Source organism: Anas platyrhynchos, chromosome 11 (assembly GCF_047663525.1).
Source record: "Anas platyrhynchos isolate ZD024472 breed Pekin duck chromosome 11, IASCAAS_PekinDuck_T2T, whole genome shotgun sequence".
Classification (NCBI taxonomy): domain Eukaryota; kingdom Metazoa; phylum Chordata; class Aves; order Anseriformes; family Anatidae; genus Anas; species Anas platyrhynchos.
This window is the reverse complement of record NC_092597.1, coordinates 20215985-20235227: the sequence shown is the minus strand read 5'-3', so window position 1 is coordinate 20235227 and position 19243 is coordinate 20215985. Positions and strand designations below refer to the sequence as shown.

Here is a 19243-nt window from a genome sequence, read left to right as displayed (position 1 = left end):
GGCGATGCACCCCAAGGGCAGTGGTGCCTTGCAGCCTGCAGTGGTCCCCAGCCCACGGGCACCTCACTTGGACCCGGGCCGGGTGTCCTGGGCAGCCCCTGCCCCTACAGAGCCCACAGGTTCCTGCCGGAATGGCCCTGAACAGCAGAGCATCCCCCTGCCCCATGGCCCGGCTGCTGGGCACAATTCTCATTTATTCTTTTATTCTTATTCTTTACTATTACTATGAAATATTCAGATATGACTGCCATATGCTATATACACAATTATACATTACATAGAGGGAATGCATCTCTTTATGTCCATATTCACATACATTAAGGATAATGCACAACCACAGATATGCAGTTATAAACATATGCTCTACATGTACCTATACTTATGTACATATACATATACATGTATATATAGACATACTGTATACACATGTGTATGCACATTGAGTAAATGTATATATCTAGACAGATAAAGACAAGTTTTATGTGTGTCTCACTGCATATGATAGCGTGCAGCCTGCCCAGGCTGTAGCCTCCTCTGTTTATAGAGGTGTGTGTAAGATGGGAGAAATACACAGTAACATAAAATGTGTGAGGCCAACAAGTCCTTGAGGAGTTAAATATAATTTTATTTATTTTTTTTTTATAGACCAAGCAAACCAATATCAAACAAGAAGCAGCTTAAAAACAAACCCAGCAAGGTGCACAGTGACCCCAGCACAGCCCAGTACATCCTGGCAAGGGGTAATGTTGTGGGGCTATGCCTCTGATTAAGTCAGATCTTTCCATAACATTTACTTTGCTTTCTTTAACGGTTCTTCCATTCCTGTCCCTGCTCCTCACTGCAAACAGCTTCAGTTCAGCCCCAGCCCCTGTGATGATATCAAGGAAGGTTTTTCTTTTTTTTATGGTCAAGCCAAAGCGAGGTCATTCTAATAATACCCAAGGTCACTGGTGGGAGCCACCGAGTCTCCCAGTCATTTTTCATTTGCTTGCAACAGTTAATGACAGTCACAGGGATGGAGCTGGGAGCTGACGGCCATGTGATGTCACCAGCACATGCTAGGGGATTATAAGGGCAGGTACAGGGCAGGGTTGTGGATTAAAAATAGTGAAGGAAAACAAAAATCACTATTAACTGCTTCACTTCAGCAGCTTGGTGGAACAAATAAATTATAGACAAAGGAGGGGGAAATAGTCCTTCTGTATCCCACCCCCCTCCAAATCAGTCCTCTAAAAATGCCAGGTCAACTGCTCAACTTTTCCCCCAATTCAGTGACTCAGCTGGAAAAGACATGCAAAGTGTGCCCATGTGAGAGGGGGCTCTGTGCACTGCACCGTGGTCAGCCTGCAAAAGCAACTTGGCAATTACCCAGGGGCGGTTCCCTCCCCCCCATCCAAACCAAAGGCCTCAGCCCTCTCCTTCCACTGCCACCAGCAAAACCCACAGTGACACCAGTGGGGGTCAGTTCATTATTTAATGCCTCCTTTCTATCCCGGCTGCCCACTTGGAAAAAAGGGATGGGAAGCAGCCCTCCTGGTTCCATCAACTCCTCTGCAGTGCTCTCTGGCTGGGGGAGCCCCAGGGGCGGTGGGTATTGATTTAACCCCATGCACCAACTGTGAGGTTCACGCCACCCAGTGCCCCTCACATGGCCACACTTGCACCCAGGCCTGCCCCTCGCCACCCCAAGGGTCTTGGGCTTCATGTGTGGCCCATTGCTTTCACCACAGCCCCACACTCTAGAAAGCCACAGCTTTGCACCAGCCTGCAGGGACTAGGGAAAGTAGCTCCATAAATAGCCCAGATTCTAAGTTCCATTTTAACTGTAAATGGATAATTGGATCCTGCTCCAAAAGGTGCAGAGGTAAGCAGCTTTGAACCTGTAGGGTAACTAACAGTTTGGACAAAGAACTCTTTTTTACTGGGAACCAAACCAAAAGAATGATAAATTGCATATTAATTTCCACTCAGCCTCTCATATTGCACTATTTTGTCTTACTTGTCTCATCTTATTGCATTTATTTATGAAACATGACCTTCCTATAGCTTTTGTTTCCACATTTTTATTCTTTTCTGACATATCCACTGTACACTGACCATCAGTTTCCTTGTTTATTGTTGTCATCACGTATCTTTTAAACAATCCTGCTTGCCCTGATTTGGCAGAAGTCATGAATACCTGTTGAAAAAGGATTCTCCAAAGAAAGCTGGATATCAGGTTGAAATTTTTGTCCAATAAAATTTGTTTGCTTTGTTTTTTATCATTCAGTCTACGAAAGAAAAGAAAAATGTTAGTCCAGATTAAAACAATTAAGACAGGAAAAGAAAAAAAAAAAAGAAAAAAATAGTGACTGCCTGGCTGATATGAGCACTGAAACTGTGGGGTTGTTTCATAGCCTACAATCACTCCTGAAAGTCTCACTGTTGATGTCAATGGACTTTGGATCAACTCCTCTTTAGGGCAGGATGGATCAATGAGATGCAGTGATGAATCCAAAGAGATGTAATTGTCTAAAATACTCTGGGATGTTTAAAACCTGCACTTTCTGTTTTCCATGCCCGTTATCTTCTCTCAATGCTCACTCCTGCAAATAACTTTTCCTTCAAATGCTGTGTCTCTTTTGAATGAAAAGGGAGAAACAGATGCAGCTGGAGGCTGAATTTTTGAGCCAAATCATGCTGTTATAAACAGCCATGGCTGCAGTGAAGCCCTCTGAAGGATGCTGGGCTATGGCAGGATGATAGCTACTCTGATATGTGTTGTTAAGGATCTTCAGCTGTTACCCAGTCTTTACTTAAGCAGTTCTGTCAGAGTCAAAAGCCAAAAGCTGATTTCTCCTTTTTTTTTTTTTTTTTTTTTTTCTTGAGAAGATACAAATCCATGTTCGATTCCTTGGAAGAGAAGAAAGTGTTGCTTTCTTCCTATGTGCCTGTTTACCACAAGAGCAAATAATGTCCCCTTTGCAATTAGGCCTGACTTGATTTATCATGGTTAATAAGATTAGAGTGTCAGCCTCTCTGAAATTCAAATGCATGGGAAGAGTGGTACCGAGATGCTGGTGTCGTTCTTCTCCTTCTGTGATGGGCACAATGACACACCTACAAGCAGAGGGGATTTGTCCGGTGGGAGCAAGCAGATTATCTGTATCTAGTGAAACAAGGCGTGCATGGCAACCTTTGCCAAGGCTCAAAGCCAGAACCTACTCACTATAAAATAATTGTGTCACTACCTAACCAATGCACTCTTCATGTTTCATTTATCTTTTGACTGTAATTGAATGGTTGAAAAGCAAAAAATGTAGACAAATTCCAGCTGTATTGAGATCTGTTTCTTTCTCTTCTACCATGGCCCATCATTAGATAGTTTCCCTCTCTGTACAGAAGGTCAGAGAGTATAAATATAAATTGCATTTTGCATTACTTCTAGATGAGTGAAGCTGTCAAAGCAATAATATAAGCTTTCAGTCCCACATTCTACCACTTCTTTCCCATTTTTTGGCCAGGAGGTCATGTGCAAATTGAACGTGACAGCCCAGACGACATGTCCAACAGGCTTATATTGTTAGACTGTTCTGCCATGGCACTCATCACAACATTAAACCCACATCGGACTTAGAGCTCTTCAGTAGCTGCTAACAGTAGCTCATACTTCTTGCAAAAAAAAAAGTTTGCTCCACATCAAGCTTACATAAAACCAACATTTTTTTTGGAGAATCTCACTGAAAATGTAGACAATGGGAAAAAATCTCACAGAAAACCCTAAAAGAGCCGGTTATACTAATGCAAACTTTTATTCATTTGAAAGATGAATATAGTGTGTGTATCCTCTTCATTCTTGTAAAATCTTGCTTTTTGATGAAATTTAGGTGGCCATTATTTTATCTTGTAATAAGCAGTAACTCAGTATTTAATGGATATTTTTGCTATTGACATTCAAATGATGGGGGAAAATCCCCTAATTGTTCACTTCTTGTTTTATGCAAACAAAGTTTGCTTCATGTCAGTTAGATAAAATATGTGTATGCAAATTAATAGTATCAGTGATTTGGAAGTATCTATCTATAACATGAACATCCATGGACAGTCTCCACTAGCAGCTATTTGGATAATGTAGTCTAAACCTATTTGTGAAAATAAATGTTTTAAAGTATTGTATTTTACTTGGAGAAAAGTTTGCCTACGGAACACCCAAAGGACTGCAGTTGTTGTCTTCAGGTGGAGGAGAATCAGGTGTCAAAATAGCTTTAGAAAGTGCTTTGAGCTGTGCACAATGTTGAAGAAAAGATAATGCTGAATGACAGTGAAACAAGATCGCTCTGGGGATGGAAAACTGGATTTCGAGACCTTCACCTTTAGGTATCTAAAAATGCAGCACAGGTTGTGAACAACTGAAAATTCTTAGCATCTGGCAGCAGTCTGGTGGCCTATGCTAAAGAGATGGCGGTATTAGTCCAAGTCCCGGCAGAAAGGAGTTCACGTTATACATCGCATTATCTGGCAAATCTTTGCGATAGTCTGAGCAGAGGGCCGGGAGCTGACTTGGCACAGAAGCCCATGCTTTCCCTCGTCACAGAAATGTTCTCCCTAGATAAGGGCTGAGGCATACACACGGATCAAGAAAAGTCCCTGCCACTCTTGCACTACTAGCTTTCCATGAATTAACAAAGAACTCAATTTTCAAGGACTATCAGGCCTTTGTCTTTTTTATTTTTTTTTTCCCCTAGAAGGACTAAACTTAGAGTGAAGAGTTTGAGTCCCATCTGGTACAAATCGGTAGGGGCTTTGCAGGCTTCAGTAGACCTACACTGATTTACACCAGATGATGCTATTAGAGGACTGAACTATCCAACAATAATTATAAAAATGTCTTTGATTATGCATGTGCAACAACTATTTATGTTTACATTGCAGAGATTTGCATGTAGCACAGTGGGGAGTATTTTATCTCTTCAAAACATTGCACCAGCATAAATAATCCTCCGACATTCAAATGAGCAAAGAAATACCCGCTTTTTACCACAAGATGGACCATAAAGGTTTTTCTTCATGCATCTTTTCCAAACAGATTTGTCAATAATCCTCAAATGCAAAGTTCATGCTAAAGAAAGAAACATGGAAAAACAAAAAAAGAAAAAAAAAAAGAAAGAAGAAAGAAATGTTCTTTTCCAGGTGGCTACATTATAGACTGCTCTGAACTGCAAGAGTCTAGATGTGAGCCAGATAATCCTACACTTAAGAGAGAAGAGGATGGGGAACCAGGGAAAAGTAGGGCATAAAAAGTGCCACACAAAAGCCATTACCGTACCTCATTTGAGAGTGTGCTCAAAGCATTCAGTCAAGGAATAGGAAACTGTTGAAATCCAGAGTGAATTCTTGAATCAATTGGACACAAACCTATCAAAAGCAAAGATGGAGATAACCATGTGAAAACTGGGAGACGTTCTGTGGAAGTACCAGCCTGGAACAGCACAACAGGAGTTACCACTGGGGGAATTACGCTGGCATTTAAGCTTTCAAAATAGCAATTGCTTAAAATATGCAGTAATATCTTGTACCTTTGACTCACAGGAGGAAAAGGAGATGAAAGCACAGGTAATGGTCCTTTGATGTTGGAACTACATAACGTAGGTCTCCCGCTTTGGCTTTTGCAGTGTGGGTTTTTTTTTTTTTTTTTTTTTTGTTTTGTTTTGTTTTTTTTTTTTTGTTTGTTTTTTTTTTTCTGATTTTTTCTATTTGCTAATTTTGCTTTGGAGATTCCTCAAAGGCATTACATTTCTCAAATCAAGGCATGTTGCCCTACTCCAAATATAGCTTTCCTCTTGAGACCAAGGGAGAAAAAGGTTGCTGGAGTTTGAAGCATGATGCCCAGCGGAGCAGCAGGTGTGCAGCCTCCTTTCCTCTGCTCACCCTCGCTTCCAGAGGCCCCAGATGCTGGTTGCCATCACACAAGTCTGGTATGACCACATGGATATGACTGCACGGACAGTTCATCCCAGAGTGCATCCGTAGTTGAACTCACCACAGCTCCCACTCAGAGAGCCCCGGGAAGTCACTGGGCGGCCTCTGCATTGTTTCCATGCCCAAAAGGTCCTGCTGCCTCCACATGCAGTCTCCACTTTGGCCAAAGGTGTTGAGGCTCTAGCAGGAATTGAAACACCAGGGTGAAGCTGAGACTTGACAGTTCTGTGGCCTCAGCTCTTTCTTCTGCTGATATTCGGTAGAAACAACAGACTAACAAACAAACAAAACAAAACAAACAAAAACAAACAAACAAACAAACAAAAAAGACACGTGAATTTATCTATCCAAGAGTAGATTTTGCCCCATATGGGAAACCACACAGCATCACATTCATCCGAGCGATATGGCAAGGACTTGGTCTGTGGTCCTGCAATAAAACACTTTGCCTCAGTTTCCCTATGGAATGAGGTTGTGATAGTGTGAACATGCCTCTTGGGAGCACTCTGAGCAGTAATTATTAATAATAATTTTTTATCTCTTCAGAGATGAAATATGTCATATAAATGGTCAGAGTTATTAAACTGAATTTAATTGGATATCTTCGAACAAGTGAAGGAGGTAGTGGACCTGACCCTGGCCTGAGGAGGCCCTTTTGTGTGACAGAACAATGCAAGAGCAGGACGGGGGAAGGAAAGCCAGTGCACCTGATCCTAACGGGAGCCTGAGGTGGTAAGTCAGGTAAGGTATTCACTCAGGCTCAGTAAGAGACAGAAACCTGAGTGTAATTTCTGAAGTAAATAGGGTGAAAGTGGGTTTCTCTAGAGATGCTGTCTGCTCAAACTGATGGTAGAAGAGAAGGAGTCAGGCCCATTTCTTGCAGAGGAGTTTAACAAGGGGAGCACGGCTCAGCTGGGAGCATGTGAGCACCAGTCAGATGGGACTACTCCACATTTTTGTATCTTTGTGGATTTGTTTTTCTCTAAAAGCAGATCTCTATTTTTATGCCTGTTTGGGGAAAAAATAAGCTACTCTCTTTAAAACCCAGACTCTAATCCTGGCAAACTAGCCAAACCTCCAGGCACTCTGCTCACAAGAATTTAAGTACGAGAGGAATCTGTCACTTTATCACTGCAACATGGGGCCAAATTCTCAAAGATGTCCCTGCAATGAGACTCAGAAACCTGGTACTAAGCCATCAGGGGATTTGCATTCACAGTTTGGGTTTCCAATGTGACAATAGGAAGTTTAACTCCAAATGCTACCACACTTCACACGTGCATGAAAAAAAAGTCAGAAAAGCCTCTTTTCATTTTTTGGGACAAGCATGAGTAAACCAAAGTGACAACTGTACTCTTGCTTTGCATACAGGCTTCCTTTGATTATAATGAGAGCTTGGACACACAAAAGCTGTGTTTGTAGGAGCTCATCAGGAAAAGACAAAGTTTTTAAAACTTCTCTATTTTTGAAATTAATGAATGTTGAGTACTGAGGCCACTCACTGAGTATTCATTTAATACTCCTGAAACTTAATTTGTTAATGACTGTAAAGCTATCTCCAGATCCTTAGAGGGGCCACGTCTTGGATGCAAAAGATGAATTGTTCTGACAGTCTAAGTCCAATTCTCTCATTCAGCATTGCAAGCAAAGGTACAGCCAGGTCACTACAGGCTTGCTGCACTTGGAGAGGTGACTGAGAGGCTCTGTGCTGTGCAAATGGACATTGGACACAATGGAACCAGGCACTTTCAGTGCAGTTGCAGGCTGATCTTCCTTAATGGCACCAGATACACAGTGTGCTTCTAAATCTGGTATTTATTTTTCTCTTGGTTTTACTCTCCATCATCATTTAACCAGCTGGGTGAGCAACATTTCTCTTTCCAATTTTATTGCTAACAGGTTTTGCAATGGCTTCCTCTCTTCTGTAGTTTATGCATTTTAAATTGGTAGCTGCTTTATTATTTGCATCTAACACATCCCTCCCATGAACCACATTCACCATACAGTGCTTTTTCAAGCACCAGTGTCAGGGCTACTGTGGCAGTGGTTTTCATCTTTTTTCTCTATCCACCAGAGAAGTTTGGGATGGTCCATGAGAGGCACTTGTACTATATAAATCGGATCATTTATTTAATCTATTTTCAAAGTTGTCACATTCATGCAGTCCCAAACGTGCAGGATATATAATCACGCACTGGGTGATAGGCAGTAGCCTCCTTTGAATAAAGTGCATCCACCATAGTTTAACCTAAATTGTAGGGACTGTTCTTTGCCTTCTACCAATTCAATATGTTTGTGTGTATAGATACTTCATTAATTACTTGTATATTAATTTGTTATTTATATTTTCATGGTATGTAACAAAATAAAATGAAAAGTGTTGTAAATATATCAATCTATAGTCTTTTTTCTTTTCCTTTTTCTTCTCCTTCTGCCTTCCCCTTACTAATTGATTAATAAATTAATTCTTAGAGAGCCCATATATGATGCAGAGAAAATGTTTGTTCAAACCATTCATTTAGCTTTCCTGTTTGCTCTGTGAATACCTTCACAGCCGTTCACTTTTTTATTCTTACATCAGAATCTAGGTGTTTGACCAGATCCTTACATCAGGATCTAGGTTTTGACCAGAAAGTCTTACCTGGACTTGAGAACTCTTAAAGTTTAACTGAAAAACTAATGTAATTTATTTTTGGACATTTATGTTCTCCAGTGGAAGGAATATATGCACATATGAGATTCAATCCACTGCTCTGGCTGAGGCTGAAGTGCTAAGAAGTGTCAGAGTCTCCTCTGGCAGCAGTTCCTAAGGGCTGCGGATGGACAAGGAGACCACGACCCCATCTCTCTTCCAGGGATGGCTTCTGCGAGAGGGCAGTACCTGAGGAGAGGGGAAACAGACAGGGCTCCTCAGCCAGAATGAACCAACCCTTGAACCAATTCAGAGTCACCATTTGCTTCCCAGGTTATCTCCTCTAACATGATTTTATATCATCCTTATTGGAGCCTTTTTTTGTTTTGTTTTTTTCCCCTTTAGAGAAAGCTGAAGAGCTGCAATCTTCAACATTATTTTCCACAGCTCTAAGATCAATAATAAACACACAACATCACTTTCTTACCCAAAAGTATTTAACTTTCTGACCAATTTCCTATCATCTCTGTTATAATAAGCTACCATTTTTATTGAGATATTTAAGTATTAATAAAATATTTCCTGAATAGAACAATGCCTGATATACAGGTGTGTGTGAGCAGGAATGACTGACATTTTCAGTTACTCTTCTTCATACTCATTACTTGGGCAACTCAAAGCACCAGCCCAAATTTTAATTACTGCATCAGGTCTCCCCTGAGCAAGTGCTGAGGAGAGGCGGTTGAAGAAATCAATTGCTGCACATATATATTCTTTTGCAGGCATTGTGGCAGCTGCTTTCTCACTGTTTTGCTTTGTCACCCACCTCAGGTTGTTGCTTTGGTGAAGCCCGATGTAAGGCCAGCTGAAAATAAGCACATCCACGCCACCGTTTGTGCCAGGGCTCGTGTTCTTGAAGGTGTTCAGGAGTCTACTGGTCGTGGTATGGTGGGGTGGCTCACACCATCCATCTGAATGATACCACAGTGCCTGAAGCCAGGCTCACCTGGCTCTGCAGGACGCTCCTGAACAGGGGAACCAGGTGGTGCAAAGCCACTGTAGTGGATCCGGTGCCATCTGCCCTCCTGGCCATGAGCATGGAGTCTCTCGGATGAGCCAGCAATTCTGGCTGCCAGAGCAATCCCTCGGTGCTGCTGACAGCTTGTACAAGGGACAGGACTGTGTCCAGATGGCCCCAGCTTTTGAGGAACTGCACTGAGAGATCAAAACTGAGCTCACCCCTCCCATGGTGGCAGTGGGGGCTGAGAGCTCTTTCTGCCGCCCTGTTGCCCATATCCCACTCCTATCGGCTGCTATGCCTGACAGTATTGCCACCATCCTCACCGCCCATTGCCCACACAGGCTGGCAGCTGCCCCCAGCTCCCCCCGACACGCACCGCCTGTCACCTTCCCTCCACCACCTCTCTGAGGTCCGCTCGGTCAGCTGCATGCCCCGTCCCCTCCTTGCTGTGTCCCCTTCCTCACTACAGCCTCCCATCTGTCACCCATCCCAAAACCAAACGACAAATCACTTGCCTCAGTCTCTTGTGCCTTTCTTCCAGACATCCTTTGCACTCCTTTTTTTTCTTCCATCCTACGGCAAGGTCAAACTTCTTAACTTCCCTTTCCAGATGCCCATATGCTTTCTTTTTTTTTTTTTTTTTCCTCCCTATGTCATTCTTCCCGATTATATCTCAGTCTCTTTTTCATCAGTGATGCCAGCTTGGATCATCTGTTTAGGCACATCTACAACTATCTTTTTCCCTCCTGCCCTACTATCCCTGCTCTGTAACACTGCTGCAGTCAATAGGTGGCCAATGGTCCCTCTTTTTTATCCTGTAGGAAATGTCCCTGAACTGGGAACTTTAAAAAATAGCCAAGATCTTAACAGGTGGGTTGAATGTAGCAGCCAATCTATCTCATAAATTGCCTTTTAATTTGAAATGGGGACCAAATGTAAAGTATGCAACAGCTGTGTAGGATGAAGGTGATGTAACCCTTCCTTCACCATTTGAAATTTATCCTGCAGAGGTGTTTGGCTTCAAGGAGCACTTGCTGGATGTGGATGGACACTTTATAACAAGGCATTTGTTGTCACACAAAAAAACACACAAGCAAACAACAACAACAATAAAATAGCTTTTTTGTTTACTAAGATTTGGTTTTACTGGGGATAGATTTCCTGGTAGGACTAAGGAGATTGGATCGCTCTTCCCTCACTAGCAAACAAAACACAGTTTCCCAAGAGAAGAAATAGAAACCTATGTAGACCCCCATCTCTATAAAGATACTATTCAGGTCCATTTGTGAAGAATACCCTCTCTGTGCTGCAAAAACAGCTCTTCTCACTAATTAATCTCTTTGCTCCAGAAAATATAAATGTTTCTTTCTGACTTCTTTTGTCAGCCCCAGGCACAGCACAAGCACTTGCTTATCATCTCCCTCCATTTCTCACCAGTCTCCTTGTCACCAGTAACCACTGATGATCGCGTGTCAGGAAACACCCTGACCCTTATCCTGAAGTTTCAAATAGGCCAGTTCTTCTTTAGTTTTTATTCTCACTGTTGTACGTCGGAGGTATGGAGCTCTGGGTGCTCATCAGCGTAGTTTGCTGTGCTGCCCATCTTGCTTAGAGTAGTGTCTTGTTGATTGGATTACATCTGAATAGCACTTTAGTTGCCTTAATATCGGGAAGTTCACCAGAGCCCCTGTGATTGTTACTCCGTGTCTATCACTTAGAGAACACTGAGGCTCTATTTCTTCTTTGCTATGAAATAATGACTAACTGGAGCACTGAACTCTGATCAGCAAAAAACCCTTCAAACGTTTGCAAGTGTTCTGCCATTTGCCCCTCTGTGCTCACTGGAAATGTTACCACAGAGCTAGGGGAAAGGAGAAGTGGCCCCCAAGCAGCAGCCGGCTCCGTGGCTCTTCTCCGAAAGCTGGTCCCACAGCCAAGACCGTGATGTATGGAGAAGGGTCGTGGAGAACACTCTGAATTTGTTTCTGAATGCTGCAAGATGAGGCCACACCCCTTTTCCCAGGTGTGATTCCCAGAGAGGCAGCTACACCCCTCTTTGTATTCCTGTATGCACAGAGGTGTGCTCCTGGGAGAAGGAAGCATGTTTGGATCATGAGGATGTGGAAGAGGCAGGAGTCAGACAGGATGGTTTCTTACCAGGATTTAAGGGTCCAGAGCACCACAGAAACATCAGACTCAGTCAAACAACTTCTGAAGCAAGAAAACAAAAATGCTACAGATAAGAAAGACATAAGGAAATGTTAATACTTTAATAGCTAAACCAACTCTCAGTCTATGTAGGCCAGCAGTCCCCAATCCACAGTCCTCTGACGTTTCCTGTAGCAAAGGAAAATTTTGAAAAAAGTTGAAATTGAGACTGGCAGGCAGCACAAAATAAAACGTTGCTCATGGCATATGAGCTTGTGTGTAGGCATTGTGCCAGGCCAGTGACCCTGACAGGCAGAGGGCTCCTCTGCACCTGCCCCTTGCACTGAGTGCCGGCTTTCAGCCTTTGGCCAGAAGGGACCTGGTGGTCTGTGAGGAGCGGTAACACCAAGGGGCAGGTCTGTGGTCAGTGAGAAGAATGGCAGCAGAGGGAAAAGTGAAATGGATTGAAAATTGCTGCCTCATGGGAAGAAACTCCTTTGCTTCTTTGCTTTTAGCTCCATCACTAATTGGGGCCTGGACAGGAGAAAGCTAAAAATACACCCATGGAGCTCAAACACACAGTTTTAGTGACATAAAAACACACAGGCTGGAGTGGAATTGAAATTTTAATAGATGAAAAATTCAACTAGAAAATCTACTTTTACTCCTATTACTTTTAAATGCAATCAAGATGCCACAGTTCATAACGTGTCCTCCACACAGGGTGGCCATGCATGCTTCATACCTACCCTTCTTTCCTTTTGGGTGAAGCTGCTTCTTGTACATAAGTAGATCTTCATCTGGTGTAAACAGGACTTTTCAGAAAGTTACAGTAATATATACACCTTCAGGATCTGGCCATGAAGCCCTTTGCAAAGCATTCAAACCAATGCCTCACGGAAATCTGTTTTCTGAATGAATCCAGACTATTTCAGACTAGGATATTTTTTGATGCATAAAAATCTGGCCGAAGAGCCATCGGCAAAGGGAAATAATGAGAGGAACAAATTATCAAATTATCAAATTTGGGGCAGGTGCCCCTGGAGAGTCTGGGTTGTCCGTGAGCTCCCCTTTAAAGGCTTATTTTGTGCAGGGGAAAGCTCCCACCTCCTGCACTGCCAGTTCTGTCACACATTAATAGTCTCTTTCCATAGCAACACCTGACCCTTCCCTCCCCTTGCTGTGATTATACATACATATATACATATATATACATATATATATTCCCTGCCTAGGGAAAGGATGGACAGCTGACAATTTTCTGTGGCATCAGCACAATTTAATGAAAGGAAGACTTAACAAAACAGCAAGAGAGCTGGAATGCTTCTCCTAAAACAAGAAATATGGCGAGTCACAGGCTCCACAACTGTGTCAACAGCACAACAAGCTGTTATCAGTAGCTTCAGACTGGCTTCTGCTTCCAGAAGACGGTACTATGACAAGTACTGAATAAACATGGGTGACAGCACTTTGGAAATGGGCCATTGCCAGGGCAGCTGCAAGGGATGTGCAGAGAAGAGCTGCGGTCCAGTGAAAGGCGATCGCCCACTTGGAGGCAGCGGTCCTCTCACAGGCAATGTGGTAATGCAAGAGCCTGCAAGAGCCTGGCTGAAATCCTGGCTCTACTACCATCGCTGGCCACTGCTCTTTGAATGAAAAGCCAGTGTTTTGTGTTAGAAGCAGAAAAGTCTTTTGTGGTGTTGTTCAACCCAAGGTATGTAAAAGAGGATGGGCAAAGCACAGCCTCCTGACACCTCTTGCAAGGAGGAAAGTGCAAATAAAAGCAAAAGGAGTTGCACCTAGGAGCAAAGTGGTACCTAGCAATGGAGTAGGTAGGAGCTGGAGGGGAATTCTAGAATACTCCAGAAAATACACCACGTTTACAGGAAAATAGAAGTTTGCACAAATACAGAAGCGAGAATTAAACCTGTGCACAAAGCAGACCGATAACCAAAGGGAAAAATGTGCTCAGGTACAGAAACACATCATAAAACCATTCAGAGCTGAGATGAAGCTACTAATAGGAATCCCTCAAAACAAGGGATAACATCTCTTGATAAAGCAGCCAACACATGCGAGTGCCACACAGCACTGAGCCACAGACCTCTGTGGGTGATGGGTGATGCTGAGATGTCCTTGGGGTGAGGAGGACCAAGTCCTGCAGGCCTGGCCCAGCACACTCATGGGGTGGGGAAGCAATTGGAGGAGGTGAATCCTACAGGACAAATTCGGGGTAAAAGCAGATCTCCTGATCAGATTAGCAGAGAAACAAAACAGACTTTTAGCACAGATAAAGCTGCAGAATTAAAGAACAATAGCTTGCATGGGAGATGTCATTGTATCTACGAAATCCAGCACAGGATGAATCCACAGCCTAGAGATAGGGGAACTTGCAGGTAAATTGAAGGCTGGCAATGACCCAAAACTGCTAAAGAGAGCACTGAAAAACATCAAGTGCATGCTACCGATACTCAGTGCTCTGATGTGAAGAAAAGGTATTACCCAGGGAAAAAAAAAATCATTCCTTGGAGCCAATAGATTAGGTAGAGTGTTTGTTCCAGCTGTGAGGAGCAGGAGGCAGCCTATCAACATACCAAAATATCTTCGCATCTCTCATTAGAGCTGATGAAATTTATCTTTTATTTTTTTTCCTTTTTTTCCCCCATCTCTGATGAAACAGATGTCCAATTCATTGCATCTGAAACATTTTGTTTCATCCCCGAAAATCTGCGCAGATCGCCCTGGGGCATGGCCCCGCTGAGGCTGCCCCACAGCTCCCAGCCCTGCAAGCACAGGGGGTCTGGGGACTGTCAGGCAGGAAGAGTCCTGGGTTCACAGCCCCCCCAGCAAAGCCGACAGGCGTGGTTCAGGGGAGGCTGAAACAAAGGGGGGTTGAAATTCCCAATTTGTTAACCTTATGGACCCTCTGAGGCTGCTCGCAGCCATAAGAGTTGAAAAGGATGGGGAAAGGAGTGGAAAAAAAAAAAAAAAAGACAGTGCTTTCCTTCTTAATATTATTATCCCTGGGCCAGCGTGGGCTGGGGACCACTGGGGCAGAACAAAGAGTCAACGCAGACGTCAGTGTGCTCAGACGGAGGGTCCCGCTTGCTGAATGAACCAAAAACTTTTGACTTTTTAATCCCAACCTCAGTCAGAAGGTTATTAGACCAATGACCGCTGGGCCTAAACCAACAGCAAGCCCCTGAAGTGACAATTTCTACCGATTATGCTAATAAAACCCAGGACTTCTTTGAAGCCGAAGCATGTTTCTGCTCTCGCCATCCACAAGCCATCCCTGAGAACCACATGTGATGCTTCCCTAGTGTGGTTCCTCTGGCATTCTTGTGCATCTCTGATGAAATATGGTCTCACTAAAGGCACGGGCAAATCATGTTCAGCTGTGGTGGCAGCAAGGCAAAAACGCTCACGTGTATGTGTAAGAAAATCCTGCTTCCAAGTCAAAGTGAAGAAACTCCCAGGGAAAGGCAACTTCTTTAAATAAACCTGAGCGGGGGAAGCCAAAAGGGAACCATTAGCAACAATGTTTGATGTAGTAAAACTCCCAGTGCAGGGTTGTATCTTTCCTCAGTGTCTGCACCGAGTTCTGAACCTTGAGGCTGGATTGAGGGTAAGTCCCTAGAAAGATATCCAAAGCTGATGTTAGAGACTGAAGCAATAACAAACTCCACCAGTTCTTTAAAATAACAGTTCAAAATATATAATGCACCTTTAAAATGCTGTTGATTGTAACATTTTAAAAAATGGATGCTAGAAACCCAAGAGATCAAGTTATGGTCCCTACATCTCCCTGTGGTTCTGGTCCAGCATCGCTGTCTCACAGCCTGCTCAGTCTGCACTGGCCAGGTAGTTTTATATTATTTCTTTGCTCCAAGGTGTGAATCAGGAACTGGGGGCATAAATCAGGAGGAGAGATTCCCAAATAATCCCCCTGAAAGGCAAAGTTCTTTTTAGTTTTCATTCCCTCTTAGTTTTTATTCCCTCTTGGAGAAGATTTCTTTACGGGGAAGAATATGTCCAGATTTATAGTTGGGTAAGCGAGAGTAAAACCGGAGTTCTCACTGGGGTAAAACAAGTGTGGGACACTGGAGTTACCTTCAGATCAGCCAAATGGACAAAGATTTAATCAGAAAAAGCAACTTGAATTTTACACTCCGTTTCCAATTCCACCTATTATGAAGAATCTGCTCAGAAGGACAGACGGACAGCCTCCGAGGGATGCTGTGCCGGGCTGCTGAGCCCTGTACCGATGGCAAAAACTCCCAAAACTCGGGACCATGCTGTCAGGGCCGCCGTCCAGGGAGAGAAAAGCCTGAGGAAGGTGGAAGAAGCTTGCCAGAGGTTGGGGGTCTCCGACGGACCCCCTCCATGCCCCTCCATGCAGCAGGAACCCCCCGGGCTCAGCAGGGGGAACACCAGGAGGGGATCCGCAGAGAGCTCGGGGGCGGCCACGGGCGAGCCCCCATCCCGCAGGGCGACCCCCTCGGAGCTGCGCCACAGCCTGAGAGCGCAATTAGCGTTATCGTGATGAATTTATAGGCTGCGAGTCCTTGCTGTGCCTTTCAGGAGTCGCAGGGCACTCTGTCCCCATCTGTTCCTTTATGATTATTACCTCCCCCCCCCCCATTTTATTTTTTTTTATTTAATAGTAATCGTTGACCTAATACATATGACTGGGGGAAAGGGGGAAGATGCAGCTCCTCCAACGTCAATCAAAACTCTTCCTCAAACCCTTCCCACACGAACACTTTCTTTCTCCCAGCGGTACTGGCAAGATGTTCTTAGCCAAATACATGATTCTATTAATGAGCACTTATATTTGCTAAGGAATGCAAATTCTTTCTCTCCGTGTATTATTAGCTGTATCAGAATGTTTGTCCTTTCAGTCCTCTTTGAAGTTGAAGGAGGAAAGGCTGTTATGTGGCACTGAGAAGAAAAAAAAAAAAAAAAAGAGAGAGAGAGAGAGAGGGAAAAAACACTTCTAACTCCTCGGGGTTTTTATTTGTTCTCTTGCCAAAAACGCCAAAGGTAGCAAAAGTTACAGAAATTATTTAAAATGTGTGGTTTTTTTCCTCTAAATTAGATAGATTTTTTCCAACTGATCGTCCCCTTTTAATAATAATGGGATCTAATGAACAGCCTGCTTTGAATTGACTTTACAAAATCATCTCTCTGATGCTCTGGAGGACCCGTTTCGAGTCGGAAGGAAACAAACCCGGCCGCCTCCCCCGACGCTCCCCAGCCTCGCCCGGAGCCAGGGCCGCGCTGCGCGGATGCGGAGCGGGTTGCGCGGGTGCGGAGCGGTTTCCGCAGCGCTCCGCGGGGCCGCCGCGGCTCGGCTGAAGTTTTTCTTCCAGATAAGAGGGGGAAAAAAAAAAATAAAAAGGGGGCCGCTGCGGTGGCTAAACTTTTGTCATGTATCACTTTTCCTCTTGAAAGGTGTTATAACAGCAATTCAATTACAGTAAATAGTGTACATCATCTTCACAGCTGGAAAATTCTGTAACTAACTGTGACCAAACGTTGTAAAGGAATATAGCTTAACCGGTATTACTTTTTTTGTTGCTGACCACAGGTTAATTAATTTCAAGGAGCTTAGTATATCTAAACAGAAACACACTGAGATGCTGGCAAGAAATCATAAAATATAAAACGCGGAATTAGGGAGATCATGGGAAATCTCCGCAGTAGCTTTCGGTGTCTGGGAATAACCGCGGCGGCACCCCCAACCCCCTCGACCAGGCACTCGGGCCCTGCTCCCCTAAAAGCAAGGGGATGCGGCGACCCCCTGCAGGCACCCCAAAAGCACCCACGAACGGCCGGGTGCCCATGCGTGGGTGCGCATCCCTCGGGGCGGCGCAGATGCCAGGCGGTGCGTGTCAGCACCGCATGCTCCCAATCCAGCCGTGCCCGGAGCAGTGTCTGTGTGCCTGTCCGTGTGTCTGTGTGTCTGTCTGTGGCAGGCCGTCAGTATAGGTTTTCACCGGGCATCTACTTTCAAGCCCAGCGCGAAGCTTGCGCGCGGAGGTGAAGCGTTTCACGTCGGGGCGACGAGGTGAGGTCCGAAAGAAACCCTAAATCACCCCCCGTGAAAAAAAAAACGAGCGAAACCCCCCATAAAGCGAGCGCAGCTCTCATTTCAATTAATGTAATATTAGCTGCCCGGCTCCTGTTGCAAAGGGAAAGATTTAAGGAGGATTTAATTTACTCGCGGCTATATGAAAAAGGCGTTATGTGCCGTAGGAGGTGTTTGCGGTTCGACACATGGAAGCGATGTTGTTTCCACCTCGCCGTGTGGCAGCCGGAGGAGATCCTTGCCCCAGCCCCCCCGGTGGTATCGGGAGGGGTGCAGGATCCGGCCCGGGGAGTCACGGCCAGCAGGCATAGCCGGCCGGGGCCTGATCCTGCTGCGGGAGCTGAGCTCGTCCTGCGTGGCTGGGGGAGGTTGAGTGATGGGAGGAAGGTCTGAGGTGGCAGCCCGGTTTGGGGTGTAAGATAATGTAAATACACACCCAAAAACAGAGACAGAGAGGCAGAGACCTGGCCGCGAACCAGGTGGATTTCACTGGGTAAGGGAGGCAGGATCGGGCCCTCTCGCCCGCTCCTGACACGGGTTAGAGAAGCTTTCGCCAAACGGGCTAGAGTCACCAGAAAGGTTCCCATTAATTTCCACGCTTAGCAGGGAGCTGTTGGCCACGTTTCCAAAAAAATAAAATAATAATAACAACAACAACAATAATAAAAAGAACTCGAGCTGTGAAAACTTTGTTAAACAAAAACCTCAAAACCTCTCTCACCAGTGAAGGACCGTTCTGTTTGCTTTAAAAAGAAAGCAACCACCGGTCGCCACCTCCAAACTGCAATCCTCAGCCCCAGAACAAAGGTCCGAGCACCTACGTTTTGCAGTTGTCAGGACAATCTTGTCCAGCTCTGAGGTGAAAGGAATACAAAATCTCTGCCTCCTCTCCCTCAGCCCCAGCAAAAACCCGCAGGAGAGGGCACCGACCCGGAGCCCCCCGCCCTGCCCGCAAGACAGCTGTTTAATATTTCATTTTTTCCCTCTTCCCAAGGAAGACTTTGAGAGTTGAGCTCCTGCCCCGCGTCCTTGCCCAGAAAAGCAACGATTCCCTCCTGGGCTGTTCGTCTGGGGATCGTCCGTTCCCGTCCCCGTCCCCGTCCCCGTCCCCGTCCCCCCCCCGTCCCCCCCGGAGCGCCTGGTGGCTGGGACGGAAAGCAAGGAGCGAGCACAGCCCTGCTGCTCTCCCTGGCACCTCGACCGCTTCCAGCTGCCACCAATTTTTGTACTTTTCCCCGCACCGACTGCACTTTGTTAAGCTTTAAGCGGAAATTCGGCACTCGAATTGTTGTACTCGTGCAATAATACTTATTTTTTTCTCCAAATAGGAAAATAGTTCTTAAACTTATTTCTTTTCCCTCTCACCTGTCGTCGAATGCATTTAATTTGC

General features: G+C 44.7%; 1 long non-coding RNA gene across 3 annotated transcripts in view; it reads right to left on the bottom strand.

Annotated features, from left to right (window-relative positions):
* Window positions 1–679: 679 nt before the first annotated feature.
* The window catches only part of LOC110351230 (uncharacterized), a 34556-nt gene continuing 15992 nt past the window's right edge, over window positions 680–19243 (bottom strand). Inside the window, exons 1-4 of one of the 3 annotated variants that reach the window (XR_003499840.3) lie at window positions 9417–18925; window positions 6020–8839; window positions 5306–5394; window positions 680–2270 (exon numbers count right to left, since the gene is read on the bottom strand). This is a non-coding gene — a long non-coding RNA (uncharacterized lncRNA). Of the gene's footprint in view, window positions 5395–6019; window positions 8840–9416; window positions 18926–19243 lie in introns of those variants that run through there. The other 2 variants (XR_011811959.1, XR_002398360.4) reach the window with 2 other exon arrangements.